This window comes from Pteronotus mesoamericanus, unplaced genomic scaffold, assembly GCF_021234165.1.
Source record: "Pteronotus mesoamericanus isolate MK-2021 breed Mesoamerican mustached bat unplaced genomic scaffold, CSHL_Meso_final contig_1203, whole genome shotgun sequence".
Classification (NCBI taxonomy): domain Eukaryota; kingdom Metazoa; phylum Chordata; class Mammalia; order Chiroptera; family Mormoopidae; genus Pteronotus; species Pteronotus mesoamericanus.
The window spans coordinates 376,154-390,837 of NW_026555043.1; the positions used below are offsets into that span (position 1 = coordinate 376,154).

General features: G+C 43.9%; 1 protein-coding gene across 1 annotated transcript in view; it reads right to left on the minus strand.

The window, feature by feature from the left end:
* Window positions 1-14,684, minus strand: part of AGBL1 (AGBL carboxypeptidase 1) — a gene marked incomplete at its 3' end in the record, with an annotated part of 285,253 nt that overhangs the window by 119,294 nt on the left and 151,275 nt on the right. The gene's annotated exons all lie outside the window — the stretch shown is intronic.

Sequence of the window (14,684 nt, forward strand, 5' to 3'; positions counted from 1 at the left end):
TCTTAAATTCATGCACAGAAAAATTGCAGAGCATTTTTTATGATAAATTATAGGTCTAAATGCTTAATATAGACTGAAAAAATGGAACAACATAAAAGACACTAAATGGCAGCATAAAGTGGGAAATGTCACTTAGGACTCTAGAGAGGCCCCAGCTTCAAACTCATAGAAAAATCGCCCAATTAATGACATCCAGTATGTCCAAAATATCTTATGAGAGGCACGAATATTCATCCCTAGGCAATTTGTTTCTTGGTTATGGATTTCAAAAAGGTCTAGTGCATTTGCCATCACCCTTGTAAAAGGAAACTTTTATAATTTCATTCCATCAGCTGTTCCTCTTTCTCTTCCCACGAAAATGATTTCTAGGCAGTGTCTTCCCTAATAATGATTTATCGGTTCAGTCAAAAACAAAGGAATTCAGTGACAAAGAAAAACATGGACTAAATTTCTTTCCTTGAATGATTGCCATTTGATTCAAGTGAAATAAAATAAATACAGAGTACATGACAAAACAGGCACAATAAATAACTCGGTAGCCCTGCTCGGGCAGCTCTGGAACAGGATCCAGAGGAGCTGAACTCATGGGCGCATTCCCACTGCGCTGCGTCTCCAGCACAGAACAGGCCCCTCCAGGCCGTGTGCAGCTGGAACACAGCCCCTGCCCCCTGCTCACTCTGGACACAGCATTTAAGGCTTCAGTGTCAGCTGGTTCTAGCTGGTTTGTTGATGCGCCCTGATAGGACCCTTTTAATTAGGACCAAAGGAGTGTAGACGATGGTGTTTATATGTGAATGGAACCACATGCAATTCAGTTTGAGTTCACTTAAGCAAATGGCTGAGATATATATAACTATATATAACTACAATATATATTAATACACACAGGGTGGGGCAAAAGGAGGTTTACAGTTGTGAACACACAAAACAGAGTTTATTCTTATATTACTGTTTTTTAATTATTGTATTATTTTTTTGTGTTACAACTGTAAAACTACTTTTGTTCCATTCTGTATATGTATTATATATACTGTTATACATACAGTACATATAAGACAATAATATGCAATGTACATATAATATATACATTATATACATTAATATATATTATGAAATATAACATATATAATTGTTATATATGTTACATAGTATATATAATGGATATTTAATGTACAATAATACAATGCTCCAACCAGGATGACCTTCTATCCTGCTGACCAAGGAACAGGTGAAACCCTTTACCTGTCTAAGGAGCCTTTCTTCATCCTGGATCTGAAATAATCCCCTTCTTTGGTGACATTGAACTTGGCTCTAGGTTGTTGCTACCCACTTTGCACCCTATGCTGATTGGTCTCACACCTGCTGAAGGTGGGTTTTTGCATTTATTTCAGAGAATGCTTGGTCTTTCTGTTTACAAGTCTTCAGTGTTACAGCTTTAAATGGGGTCTAAGCTAGCTTTATTCTTCCACTGCTTCCCAGTTTCTGCTATGTGTTCTACAGTATAGCACAGACGCAGCAAAACTCCTCTCTAGTGGATGCTTTGAAAAATAAAGTGTTTGCTCCTCACTTGGAAAGGGCCTCCTCCTGTTTCTCTTGGTGGAATCCTTTCCATATGCATTATTTTTATGTTTGTTCTGTCTCTCTCTCTCCCTCTTGCTCTCATTCTCTCCCATGTACAAACCCATACTCACAACCTCTCCGCATAATCCTCTGAAAGTGTGATAACAAGAAAGATTAGAAAGACAAGGAACATACTGTTGGCTATTTGCAGGACTGTCTAGCATATCAAAAATACAGACTCTTAGGCCTCCTTCGCCCCCTCCCCTGAATCAGAAATCAGAGTCTCTAGAAGGGCGAACCTCGACTTTGAGCTTTCAGAAGGCTCTTCAGGGCATTCTAATGATCGACCATATTTGAAAACCATTGCTATAAATGACCAGAATTTTAATTGAAGAAGGAAGCACTGTGTAGAAAAAAGTTTCTCACATTATGCCGGACTCATCAACTTTAAACTGTTTCCCAAGTAATATTCACAGTCTAGAATTTTGCTCTTTAACTCCTTCATGCTTTCCACGTGTGGACAACATTTTCACATGAGAAAGTGCTTAAGATAGGCAGGACCTAGTTTGATAATGTGTCACCCTATCCAAAAAATGCTCAGATAATATCAAAGAGAGAACTCTATTGGACCCAACTAGCATTAAGTCAATAGAAGTAAAATAATTTGGAATAGTGTCACAAAGAATTTTCTAGATTGTAATGCCTGGAGCCACAGTGATTTCTGACCCATGTGTAACATGTCGGTTCAGTGACTAAGGTTAAGAGAAGTGCAGTTCTCACACCCCTAGATTAAGTCACCCTGACAGGCGTGGTGAATGATCTGTTCTGCAAGCTCCTGCTTGGGACAGATGCCTCCAGAAGTTTGAGTCACCCTAAGCCTGGAGCTGAGGTCCCCTCTTCACTCTTCAAAGACTCTGACTTTGCTTGGGACAATGTCAGTGAACTACAGAGAATTCTGAGCAAGACTGGAGATGAATACATGCCCCGCCCCCTGCTATTTTTGAAAAGAAGAAAACAGCAGATGAAACCAGTGAGCTTGACACTGATCTTTAGCCCAGTTCTGGAACATGTATTAACAGGGACGTTTGTGGCCCCTAGAAAAGGAGGCAGAAATTGTAGAGAACAAGTCAGGAGTCATGCAGCTGTGCCAGCCCAACGTCATTTCACACTTTGACAGGTTATTAGCTAAGGAGACGGAGTTTAACAGGCCGTCAGTGAGGAATTTGCAAGAGTCTTGCGAGGTATCCTTGCGTGTTTTATAAAGAAAGATGGGCTCAATGGCAGGCCTAAAATAGATCGGAAAGTGGTTGAATAATCCTAACTAAATGGATCTGAGGCTTCAGTGGAATGCGTTCGAGTATATTGTCCTTGGTTCACTCAAGTTCAACAGATGTGTCAATGACGTGGTAAAAACATAAAAGAGATTCTCGTCAACACTGAGGGCTCCGTGTGAATTCTGAGAGGGCCAGATGAAACGGATGGCGGAGTCAAAGTCTAAAGTGGCCTCCTCAGAATGGAATCTAATCAGCTGGAACTAGGATACGTGTGAGTTCAAGCACTTGGTCCATCCAGATTAACCACACATGATCCAGCAGGACACATTCACGCTAGCGGCACTGAGTGTAAAAATGGACTTGGGGACTTCACTTGACACAGAACTGAAAATGAGTTAGCAATACGATTAGGCCATCAAAAGAGCACCAGAGTTCACACCTCGGGCTTGGTGAAGGGCAGTTGGTTTTCAGAATGAAAAGGGGGGTCACCTGGGAATCCCCACCTTTACATAGAGACCGAGCTATTCCTGGACACTCCTGAGCATCCGCGTTTCCTCTGTAAAAAGCTGTCACACTTCCTGGCTTCTCTTCCCTCAGCTCTCAATGGAGATGCCACAGGAAGTTGTCCTGGACCCCAGAATTAAATCAGGCACCCTTCCTCTGGCATCCCTTCTAACCCGGTGTGACACTGTGTTTAATGGCCTACTTCCACCTCTACGCTGTGAACAGCTTGCTCTGTTCCTCGTTACAGCTACAGGTTTACCAAGGTCTCTTGCCACATGTTCAATAAACCTTTATCTAATAAGTGAGGCAATTCAGAGAGGAATCAGGACAGTGGAAGGATCCAAAAACACACCACAGGAGCAGTGGGAGAAGGAGCCAGAGATGCTTGCCCTGAGAAAGGAAGACTCCTGGCCATGACTCAAAAGGAGTCTCTAATGATGCAAAAGGTCCAAAGAGCAGTGGTTTAACTTATTCCACATGGCATCAAGGGTAGAAGTTTCAAGAAGAGATATTTTAGCAATGGTTCAAGGGATGACTTCCTAAGAGGACTATCAACAATGGAAAATTTCCTGTGAGAGAAAATAAAGTCTCTCACTATGGATATTCTAAAAAGCAGACCAGCTCTATGGCAGTAACGCCATCAAGAAATTCCACACGCAGGACAGGGAGCTGGAATAAATGCTGAGTTCCCTCAGGTTCCCTGGCTGTATGATCAAGTCACAGAAATGCATTTGTCTACAGTACACAATATTTTTCTCTGTGGAATAATCCATTAGGGATAAAATGTTTGTCCAAGAGAAATCCCATCCATGGAAATATCAGTAGAATAAAAGGGTCTGTTGCCTTTTAATCTCGTCTGAGATATGGAACTGGGCAAACATTGATGAGTAGCATCAAATCTCCAAGCTTACTTTTTGATCTGCACAATAAAATACTGGCTTGAACCTAATAATTCTAAATACCCTTCCAGATATATAACCTATTTAGTGCTATGCAATGCGTTTAAATGATCTACCCAAGGAAAATAAGTTGTTTTTCAGAGGATATTCATTACATTACATGCATTATATGCTAAGCCTCTCGGTAGCCAAATCCACTCAGTTAGAACATCCAATAACTCAGTGTCAAGACAGCTAGATTAATAGTTAGATGTTGAAATTACATTTTCAAAAAAGTCTTCCCCACATTAGATCAGATGGATTTCAATGGCCTTGATTAGAGTTGAAGAGAGTCTTGCTGTCTGAATTTCCAGAATTACAACTACAAATGACAGGCATTAACAAGCCGCAGTCTCCTTCTGGAGGCCGGCCTGGCCTTGCCAGGACTCGCCCACTTCAGGACGCTTTGCCGTGACACTGGAAAGCACAGCCTGGGCTTCGGACACTCAGGCTGCACTTAAAGAGCAATGCTCAGCTCATATTATTTTAGGACAAGCCATCTCTTCCACGGATACAATACAGATCAGGTCAACATCATAATCAAGTTTTTAGGCTGTTTTCATCTATCTAGTCATTTCTATTCAACTTGCATTTTAGCCTGGATTCAATGTTGTGTTCTTTACCAAATGCATGCACTGTCTGAGGGAGAGACTTCGGAAGGAGTGGACCGCACTCATCACAGAGGTTTGTGTTACTGGGGAAAGAACACATCCACAGATGCTGAACAGCCTCTTTGTCACAGCCCATGAAAGCTGTGGTGTGAATATATGGTAACGTATAGACACTGAAATGGTTTTTAATTTACCAGGAGTAAAAAAAAAAAAATATGTATGTATATATGTGTGTGTATATATATATATATATATATATATATATATATATATATATATATATATATATATATATATTCCCTTCATTCTTTTCGTTTTCATTGGTTTAACTGTAACTGTGAATTCCATCATGAACTGATATGTAAATTAAGTATTTTTATCTTCATTATTTTAACACAAATAGTACTAGTCAATACCAAGCACACTGCACAGTAACTCACTAAACTCAAAACGGCTTCACTAAGAAGCAGTTGCTAGTGTCCCCCTTGTACCAGGAAGGGGAGTCAAGCACAGTGGACACCTCTTCTGGCTGGGGAACTCGTTGCTCAGATGCTGTTGGCTGCTGAGGCTCACAGCTGAGTTCCTCCCCAGGAATGACCTTCAGCCCAAGGGATCTTCCTTGCCCAAGCTTGTGCCCCATCCCTGGAGGCAGCCCACAGTAAACGTGGGGTCACCGTTGGGGTGTACAAAAGACACATTCGCTCTGCTCTCTTAACTCAGAACAGTAGAGGCCACCCCGGCGGCAGAGTTCCCCAGGAAATACCTCTCGCAGTTCAACTCGGCGCTCAGCCTGACCCAGCTTTCTCCCCTCCCTCACAGGGGTGCTTCCCAAGAACATGCGGCCATAAACCTTGTGCAGAAAGGTGACCTCTCGGAGTCTGGTTCCCGAGTCTCTGGTTCAAGGTCACACAGCTCACAAGTAAGCAACCCGGCTCCAGGGTCCACGTTCTCAGCCCCTGGGTTGATGTGCTTCTCTGTACCTAGGCTTTGTTTCACGTCTGCATCTCAGTGAAACGCCTGCAGTGGCATCTCAAAAGGTGGAGCGTCACTAATATTCTTCTAGATCATCTGGGTAAACATCAAAAAATGTGACCCTTTTTCAGTAAGTTCAGTAAATGCCATATTTTGTAATCCCCTATTGGGGAGTCTCCATGCATGCTAATATTTCAACAGAACTGGTAAGTTATGCAATAAAGAAATTTATTTACATGAAATCTGAATATGTTTCCCAACCACAGTACCCTCTTTTAAGAAAACATCTATTAGTACCCATCTGTGGGTGTTCTTCAGACCCGGTTGGGGAAGTGCTGGCAAACCTTCACTCCCCTCCCATGGGCCCTCGGCCTCCAGCTTCTGAATTCCCTTTGGCATCTGGCCACTTCTGGGAAGCCATCTTTAACAGGCTGATGGGTTTCTAACCTTTTTCCTCTTTTCTGTGCAAAAGTCTGCATTCTTTGTCTCAAGAACATACCTTTCTTTATGTGTCTGAATGCCATACAATTATGTATAAGATGATATGTGTCTGCATAGTTTGCAAATATGTTATCTCACATGCAAAGCCCTGTTGGTGGGGGAGGTTCGAGGGCCTGGCCTTTAAATTCAGCTCTAACATTATGCGGGCTTAAATACCGACTGAACCTTACTGACAACCATTTTCTCTTCTATAAAAAGAGGGTGGGACTAGATTTGTTGAAATGCAAGAGTCCTTCTAACACATACATTACCAGATTTTGTTGACTTCTGACTTCACATATTATGTGGCGTTAAGTGGAGAGGTTCCGGAAACACATACACACAACACACCTGAATTCAAGACCTTCTCTGTTCAATTACTACCTGTGTTCTGTGAGCCCTTAGACACTTTTTTTGCCCCTAAAGTATCAGTTTCCTCCTGAGTAAAGCCACGCTAGCTCTTACCAGAGAGGGCTGTCGGGAGGATCAAAAGACACAGTGCATATAAACTGTTCAGCATGGCCACGTTGTCACCGATGTTGGCTGTGACTGTGGAGGTGGCGGTGGTTGGGAGAGGAGGCGGTGTAGTGTCTGCTTACACTGTGCATTTGTCCCGCATCTCACATGTGTGGGTGACTAAGAACTGTCAGCCAGAAAAAAGTTAGAAGAGCATATGCCCATTTAATGAATCAATACCTGTGCCTGGTGTTGGGATGATGGTGTGGAAAAACTATGCAAAGAGGCGTGGCGAAGCTATCACGCCGTGCCTCGCCTGCCTTCCACACCCGAGAGGGGCTTGAAGAAAATTAAGGAAACCAAACAGTGGTGATAATAATTTAAAATATACTGCATATTGGGACTAAACACAGACCACAAATGATTTAAGTTAAAGGAGAGAAGTGATTCAAATACCAAAAGGATTGGGAAGATGGCTCTATCCTAAATAAAACAATAGTCATAATCAATGAAGAAAAATCACTGTTCCCTGTTCCCACTAGAGACCATACAAGAACGAATGGACGAACTACGTTCCGATAAAATTAGGTGGTTGGAAGGAGAAACACTTTAGGAACTGGTCGTTCCAGTGGGGTTTAGAAGGCACTGCGGCCTCTCCATGGGGATTCCCGCACAACAGGGCGAGTGCCCACCAGTGAGATGGTGAAGGGAAGATCGTCTACGGTCAGAGGGAAGGATCCCAAGTTATTCTCAGCAACTCCGAGCTCTGATGATTACACAACTTACCAGGCCCATTGCTGCTATCCCCAGCGTGGGGCTGCTGACAAGGAAATTTCTCGAGGGGGTTTTTGGGCCAAATTTCCCCTTTAAAGACCCGAAGTGTAAGTCAGCTAGGGGTGAGTGCGTGCAAAGAGCAATAACACCACTCTCTAATTAGACACCATCTCCTAAGCGAGTCATCAGTACAGCAGTGAGGCTGGTGCTAGTAAATTAAATTTTAAAAATCCTGATGCAATCACTCCCCTGATGTGCTCCCTTCCTCAAACTCCACTCTCGGTTATTTTTTTATTTATTGTAATTACTTTAGTAATAAGATTTGTTTTCTTGTTATTATATATATTGCTGTGCAGCATAACCAAAAAAAAAATATTAGCCAAAAAGAGTTATGTTTCTTATTTATCTCCTTGGCCGTTATTGGGCCATGGGGAGGGGTGGGAAGCAGGGAGAAGCTGTAAATAGAAAGGAAAGCGCTTCCTACAGAGTGAAGATGTATAGGAGCAAGAAGGAAGCAGCAGGGCAATGAAGGAATAAGGCTAATAATTCAAAAGAGCTAGATGACTCCGGGAGATAAATAACCAAGGAAAAGGCGACCTAGAAGTCAGGGCGGGGAGGGTGGCCCTGCCTAACCAAGGTTTCTACCCCCGCCTTTGACTTTCTGTTTATAACCTCTGTCCTCCTGGTTGAACCGGAGCACAAGAGACTCCCAGGCAAGGCCCCACCCAGCACCAGCCCTGGCGGGGTGATTCCTTCGGGGTCCTGCGAGGGCGCACTTTCCAACAAACCCGGTATTCTGTGGGTGAGGGGACAGGAAGGCCGTGATGTTGAGGCTGGGTCCACTGGGGAGGCAGTCCAGTCCCCTGGCTGGGAAGGAAGACTCTGCCAGCCTCAGACACTGCCCCTTAGAGACCCCCCAAAACACTCCCAGACATACCCCAATAGAAACTGAAGCTGATTCTAGGCTGGCTTCTTAAAGGCAGAAAGCCGGGTTTTTGTTCATTCTGATGGGACAACTACATCTTTTTAAAGAAGAAGCATTAAAGGGCATTAGCTGAATTTCTCCAGTTCCAAGGTTTCTCTATGGCTGTACATTTTATATAATGTATTCAATCTTATACCAACTCAGTAATTTTTATATCACAATCACCAAAGCTTTAGTAAGATAGGTATAAATAATACGATATGTAAGTTATATTTTAATTATCTATTGTATGGAGATATATGTTTTTTATGTATAACAGATATAATTATATCTACACATAATAAAGGAGCCTGCCTCACCTTTGGCCTTTCCCTCCCTCTGCAGATTTCTATCCCACTGCTGCACCTTACTTGTCCTGGGTCTCTTTGAGAAACTGAGAAATAGAAGCATGAAAGAGATCGTGGAGCCGGTTTGGGTTGGCCTCGGGGAAGAGCTGTGCGCGGTCCGCCTCTGAAACTCAGTTATCAGAACACACGCAGGGGAACCCTCACTTCTGCACTTTCTCACAGCGCTGAGCCATGTCCAAGCACATGGGGACTGGGTCATGATACCGGCCAGGTGAGGTGCAGTGGTGGGGCTTACTGGCCCCCTCACCAAGTTAAAAAAGCAGGAGTACAGAGCTTACGTGACTTGTCCAAAGCCACATAACTAGAAAGAGGCTAATTTTGACCAGAGCTCGGATCTTCTAATCTCCTGGAATTCCCCGGAGGCAAAAACAAGAGAGTTAGAGAGAACAAGCAACATTACCTGTTGTGTCCTCTAAGAAAGACAGTCAGGGCTTATTTTGGAGCTTATTATAGCTCTAAAAACAGGGGACAGGCGTTCTCTCTTCTGTCGCAAAAGCAGAGCGCTCCTGAGAGTAAAGGACAGGAGACAAAGCGCCCTCCATGTGGGCAGGGATGGCGGGGCTGAGCCTCCTATTTTGCAGGTACGGACTTCCATGTAATTTAGTCTAAGGAGCCTTATAGCGTCCCCCCCCCCCCCCCCCCCCATTGGCTGCCCGGGAGATGCAATGGGGATTGAAAAATAACACATGCATATTATACCAAGGGTTTGTTCTATAAAGACATCTAAGGGTCTATTGAAAAAGTGTTAGGAGTAGGGACACTAAGAAGAGAGATGTCTAAAGGGGAAACTGAGGAAGAATAGCCTCATCCGCCTTTCCTCATGTCTGCATCCCTTCCTTCCTCCTACAGGGGAGAAAATGGAGAAACCGTGGAGGGCAGACAGATATCGGCAATCGCCCAGCCAATGAGGGAACAAAGCATTTAACAAAACAAGCGCATTTCCCCAAGAGCCTCAGCCTCTACTTGATCAATGATTCTGCAACACTGAATCATTTTTAATTTAATGCTTCTGGGAAGTGAGGGGGGAACCCATCAACGGCAGGCGCAGTTGGCAAGAGCCGGGTATTAGCATTTGGCAGCATTTATTACTATTGCTGTTTATGATGGCATAAATTAGGTTTATGCTGATATAATTAATAACCCTAAATTTAGGAATAATAAATAGTGGTATTTATTTGGAACTGCGATATCTGAGGAAGGCAGGCGGCTCTGCCTGTGTGCAGGCTGTGGTGGGAGCGGCGTGGGCGCCAGGAAGCCCTTGGGAGCGTGCACCCTGGACTCGCAGCCCAGCACCATGCATCATTTAACACTATGCAAACGACTTAGCAGCAGGACCGTGAGAGTTCCCAGAGCAAATAATTTTCATTTTGATCTCTACGAACAAGTTCGTCAGCAAGATTGAGTGTGCGGCTCTTCCCTCTAAAGCCAGGCCCCGCACAAACGTCCTCACAGCCCAGGCGATCCCTGTGGTGTGCAGTCGTGCCCAGAGCTCCCGAGCGCAGAGACACGCAGACCCTGACTGACATTTTGACCCAACAGCCAACCTTTGCTCCAGGTCCAAAAAACTTAAAAATTCCCTAAAAACAAAGCAACAATGTCCACTCACGGACAACTCTAATCTGTTCCAACCAGTACCGAACAGCAAAACAATCTAAATTTTCAAATTGAAAATTTAGTGTGTGATTGCGAGTTTACATTCCTTTGACAGCTTGCAGGCAGAGCAGTTGAGCTCCACGGTGAAGGAGCACAGGACGGTACCGGCTAACTAGTCACGGCTAAGAAATGGGATTTTGGGCTCACAGACATTCCACAGGGAGACCCCACAGCGCAGCTCTGCATGCTCCAGGCCTTGCTAGGAGAATCTGGTGCTGAAACTTCGGAATCAAAGTTCGAAAAGATATTACCCTCATCTTGTGTCATGTCGTGTCACGGTGACCATCGGTGTCATTTATATGGACACTATGACCTCAGTCACTCAGCCTCTCAGAGGCCACAGGGCATGGCGAACGTTCTCCTGATGGGCTTTTCAGCTCATCAGTGAAGGCTGCAGAGAGTGGGTCCCAGGTGCCTTGCTGAGTGATGGGGGGGCGGGGGGGAGGATCTACTGGGAGGCTGGCCCTCTGACAGCTGATCTCCCTCGGCCTTGACCAGCCTCCCTCATTTTTCCTTCCTCTCCCCCTCCCCCCCACAAAGCAGGGAGAAGCAGTTAGATTAGCTAGACTATTTCTCATGCCCTTTCTGCCATGAACTATCTGTGTGATCTTGGATCACTCATTTTACCTCTTTAGTCTCAGCTTCCTTTTCATTTGAAGGATTGGAACTACATAACATACAAGAAGTCTGCCAGCTAGAACATTTTAAGGTTCTTTTATTGTAATGCCCTTAAATCTCTACAGGAAAGTAGTGCAGGGGAGACAAGTCCCAGCACCTGATCCGAATAACTGGCTGTTAAAACTGCACCCAAGGCATCACCCCTGTGCACGAAAGTTGTCGTTGTTTTTTTTATTCTTATCTAGAGATTGGACAGAGGAAGACCTACATTTGTTGGGCCATAGTTAGGATTAGCTAAGAAAATATATGTGCGAGAACTAAGTTCCTGTATGTCCTATAGAAGGCGCTGAATACATTGTTTTTAGACAAAGTCTGTGAGTGCTCTTTTAGAGTATAATAAAGACTTCACAGCCCACAGCGGAGTAAAAGACTATTGGCACTAACTTTAAATGGCCCCAAACAGTTAAAATTGTATGATTTTTAAATCCGATTTTCAGAGTTTCCTTTGTTTCCCCTGGAGCATTCAGCTATGACTTCCTAATGCCTTGGTGTGTTTACGTAGCATATGTGCGCCCTCTGCTCTTGACGGTTGTTTGTTTCTATTCCACAATGGCCCTGGGAAAAGATAATCCAGTTTGTAAAACTGTATATATACTAAGAATGAATATACTCTGATTCTCCCAGGAATAAGTTGGGTGGTGCATTGCCTTCATAGAAATCTTTTTGTCACCACCGTGCACCCAACCAACACAGTCCAAACACCGGGGATAAGGCCGAATTGCTTTCTCTCCCTCACTTTCCGGCCGTGTCTGCCTTTTAAGTAGTTCTGGAAAAACCCACCTTCTCCCCACTCCACACTCTAACCACCCCGCTCTGCTCTAACCCAATTTACCCAACGTTAGAAAGGATCGTGCGTCCAGGGACCCTTGCATTGTTTCTCCTACTTATAGCTCCACCCAGCTCAATACAAACAGCCAGGCTAGCAAGATGGAAGGCTGTTTCTTTTGGAAACCATCTTTGTATTTTGTTTTCCTGTTACGGACATGTGTTGCTAAGAGATCTTTGGTTTGGCAAGACCAACTCTATTTTTGCTAGAAAATCCTGGCTTGGTCTCCCTGACCACTAGTATCAAAACCTCCCAGCCATCCTTAGAGGCCCCATTACCATCACCACAAAAGGAAACGACTCTACGTTTACACATTCTTGCAAATTCCATGATGGCCCATGATTACTTGTGAAAGAAAAGTTCAGTCTAGTTCATTAGGGGACCATTTAAAGTTTAGGCTCTGTAATCTTTATGCAAAAATTGCCTCTTTGCTGGTCAGACCATACACAAGGCAATTATGTTACCTTTAAGAAGCCTATTAAGAGGAATGAGTGCAGAGAAAAATCAATGAAGGTCAGAACGTCAGAAACAGTATTACCTAAGCAATATTGAGGTGAACTGCATCACACTTGGAGAGGACTGCATCAAACGTTCACATGGGGACGTCAAGGCACATAAAGGAATGATTAGATCTTATCCGTGGGCTGCCCTAAGGTGAGACCGCCTAAAATGTGTGAAGTTCCCAGGGTAAGGAATAAAACAAGAAAAAACACAAATCTACCTACTCATGCCCAACAGACAGGGCACGACCTGAAATGGAACACTGCTCACAGAAGGAGTTCGAGAGGTTATTTACACAAAACCACATGTCAGGTAGGTTATAAGAAGAGTTTCTGAGCTGAGACTTCTATGCCCTGTTGTCACGTGATGCTGTGCCCCCGTGGAAGTCTCTGGGTGACAATGCGCCATGGCCTCTGGGTTTTCCTCTCTGTAGAATAAGACTAGTCTAAGCCTCTTTCAGCCCAAATTGCTCAGGTGATCTGAGTGCCTCGACCCTGTGTGATGAAAGATGCTAAATAAATAAAAAGGGTAATTTCAGTCCTGATCAATAGACAAAGGGCAGAATCACTGAGCAGAAGCTGGCCATCCAGCAGGGAGTCCAGTGCAACCAGCTGTGATCTACACCCAAGCACTGTGTCCGAACCAGGAGGGTGCTCAGTGACCAAGACCACATTAACCTTTCAACCAAAGACCCAGATCAACCTCTGGTTTGGAGGTGTGAGCAATGGAAAGGGAAGAAAGAGCAATGCTCATTGCTGAGCTTGAAGGCTGCTGGGGGCTTGAGACCCCTTTCCCAGACAGGTTGGCAGGGAGTGTGTGAGCGTCCTCTTTCAACAGAAAACTGTAGGTCAAGGGAAGGGCCAGAATTCCAAATGAGAGTTATTACTCTAATCCTAGCACTCTTTCCATTGTCTACCAGCCCCCAGACAATTTCATGGAAGGAGGCACTTCAGGAAAGAGTCAACTTGGATGAGAAAACATTGAAACGAATCATGTCCCTCGGTATGCCTTACTGAACTGCTTTCCATCTGCGTAGGCTGAGAAAGTGCGCCAGTAAAAATCCCTGGGCCCTCAAGCAGGAAGGGGACATTCAGTGTCCCAGGGCAGTTCTCAGGGGTAGAGGCGCACATGGCTGGGCTCTGTTGGGCCAGGAGAGATCAGCTTAGCTTCAGGTCTAAGAAGTGTAGTTGCTGCTGGAGGCCTGAATGGCGCTCCCTCCCAGAGGACTTGGCCCCCTGCTCTCATGAGCTCAAAGACCAGTCACCGCAGGCAAAGAGGAAAGGCCTGCTCTCTGTCCGCAAACACACTCCACGAAAACAAGTGTAGTCTGGGGGTGACAGGCCCAGGAAGCATGTTAGGAACACACAAATACCTTGCTTATCTTCTTTCTTTCTTTTTATATCTGTGAAAATTTTAATTTTACAGTCTACAACTTTGACTTGTATTTTGGCATTGTTTCACATATTTTATCATTTGGAATTTATTCTGATCCTCATTTTATATATTATCATCTTTATATTGTTAACCTTTTTAACTTAACAATGTTCTTTGTGCTTCTCCTTTGAAGCTAGTCTATCCTCAGCTGTTTAACATTTATTTGGTTTTTTCTTCTTAAAAAATGACTGTTTTATCTTTCTTGAAACACTCTCTTAATTGTTTTAAGTTATTTTAATTTTATCTCATTGAAATGTAGTTTTCTTTTTCATATTTCTTTATAAGTCTTATCTCTTCTGATTAACCTTTTTAATATTGCTGTATTTTCTCAGTTTTCTAAACTTGTGCTTTAGCTTCTTTACTATAGATATTATAAATTGCAGGCACTTTTTCATTTTTAGCTTTGGCAACTATTTTTCTTTCAATTTTTGTTGATCTTGTGTTGTTTTTTTCCCCACTGGACACCAATGTCCATTCTTACAGTAAAAATAAAAATCATCTACTTATTGTAGGAAGGAGCTTTAGCCTCTTTTCATGAAGTTTGAGACAGGCGTTTGTTAGTGTGAACCCTGACACCCCACCCACTGGCCGCGTGACCTTGGCTGTGTGACCCGGAGGAGCTGCTCTGACCTCTGGGCCTCAGCTCACAGACCCCAGAAGCGCGGGCCCGTGTCCACAGACCTCATCAGGC